The sequence below is a fragment of the Colobus angolensis genome, unplaced genomic scaffold, assembly GCF_000951035.1.
Source record: "Colobus angolensis palliatus isolate OR3802 unplaced genomic scaffold, Cang.pa_1.0 Scaffold23, whole genome shotgun sequence".
In the NCBI taxonomy this organism is placed as follows: Eukaryota; Metazoa; Chordata; class Mammalia; order Primates; family Cercopithecidae; genus Colobus; species Colobus angolensis.
In genome coordinates, this window is record NW_012115488.1 from 9,068,093 (window position 1) to 9,070,124 (window position 2,032).

Genomic DNA, 2,032 nt, shown 5'->3' on the forward strand with positions numbered 1-2,032 from the left:
ATGCCTAGGGCCGCTCTCACCCTTCGGATTGGCCCGATGCCTTTTTCCCCGAATCCTTTGCGGGTCCGGCCTCCGATCCCTGTGTGGTGGTTTGGGTAGTGGTAGCTCCTCGTCTCTCGCGTATTGTCCTGCGGTCTGTGGGCCGACCTTCGAAAACTGGATGGATAGCTTGGACGGTGGGAAGGGAAGGGACACGCTGCAGGCCACCCTCCGGCTAGAAGGAGGCAGTAGCTGAGGAACAAGGTCAGCGAAGCGTGGCTCTGCTCTGTTCTAAAACTTTGGATGGCCTCAGTACCTGGGGAATGTGTTTAAAATGCAGACTTAAATGCCCCTTTCTCCATTCTAATTTCAGTAGGTATGAATCTGCGTTTGTATTCCTCACAAGCCTTCCAAGTGATTCTGAGGCAGGTGCTGTGACTATACTTGGATTATCACAGGGTTAGATTATCAGGCTATTTATGGTGAAGCTGTATCTAAACCGCCCTTCCCTCTCCTTTTCCTCCTTTGAACTGTTTGAAACGGATTTGTTAGCTTCTGTCTCTTATTTTACGGTGCTGTAAATTGTTAATACACATGAGACTGTATTCACTACCAAACCAAGTCTCCTAAAGCTCACTTGAATGTCTACTTATTAGTCTCTCTTACAGGTTCAATTTCTTGAAGGCCATGATTATATCTATTTAACGCTTTTCCTTGTACCTAATAAAATGTCTGGTGCATAGGTGCTCGGTAAATTAGGTGGAATCTTTTGAAAACCCACAAAATACTGAGCTAAACAGCAAATCTCATAAACGGGAATAAAATAGCCTGAGGATGGGAGTTGAAGGCGGAGAATATGTAAACATATGTTTAAGGGATGTATATAAAATTTTAGAGAAGGGAGAGAGCACAAGGTAGGCTTCCTAAAGATGTGGCATAAACGTTAGACCTAGAAGGTTGGGCTAAATTTGCACAAGTAAAGATAGTATGATAGAACAAGCTAAAAATTAGCTAAGGGATAGCACCCCTGAAAAACGAAAGCGGAACTTTTATTTTGTTCGTATTTTAAATTTTAAAGTACCGTTATAAATCACCTTTGAGTCTAAAAGGAAAGAGAAATTGTAATTACTAGAACATAGTGATATTGAAAAAAACTATATGTTAACATTTTAAGATACAGACCAAACTATAGGAGAACATTATTTTAAATAAGAAAGAATAAAAATAGACCAAGCATTTATTTGAAGATGTTAGAAATGAAGAACAAAATTGTATAATTGAAATTAGGAAGAGGAAATTAGTAAAGATAAAGTTGGAGAACAACGTTTTAAAAGGAAAATGGTCAAATTGATAAAGTACTCATAATCTGGTATAAAGCTGGTTTTTGGCAATACCAGTGAAATTCAAACACAGGAATTGTAACAAGAAAAGGAATAGTGCCACTAGTAAGGTTGGTAATTTAATAAAAGGGAGGTTTAAAAATTATTAAAATATTTTATACAATTTTATACTGCCAATAAATATTAATAGAAAATGAAATAGTCACTTTTCAAGGAAAACATAACTCAAAAAAGGTGGAACACTGAATTAAGTCAATAACTACAGACAGGACTGAAAAAAAAGATGCCAAATTTCTGTACCCTCAAATAAAAAGCCTCCAGCCCACTCAGATTTCTGGGTAAAAATCATAAGAGCTAAATCTTGTGCTTTAAACTCAAGTCATAGAAAATGATGGAGAGCTTCTTAGCTTAATTTTTGAAGCTGCCATAATCTTTAACATCCTAAAAGAACATTTAAAGTCACTCAAGGTAAGCTTAGTGATGATGAAGGCTATACATGTTGCTCACCATTGTATCCCCGGTGCCTGACTCATATTTGATGTTCATTTGTGAACTTAAGTGCAAAATTCCTAGATGTTAGCAAAATCAGTTTGATACTGTCTTAAAGGAGCATTTCTCTATAACCAAATTGAGTTTTTTGTTGTTGTTAAGTGCAAAGATAATTCAAAGTATAAATCTGTGTTAAATATAGTGTTTAGGAAATCATCTCAGTG

The 2,032-nt window shown here is 37.0% G+C and overlaps 1 pseudogene; it reads left to right on the top strand.

Moving 5' to 3' along the window:
- LOC105513450 lies at positions 1-609 on the top strand (annotated as a pseudogene).
- The last annotated feature ends 1,423 nt before the right edge of the window (positions 610-2,032 follow it).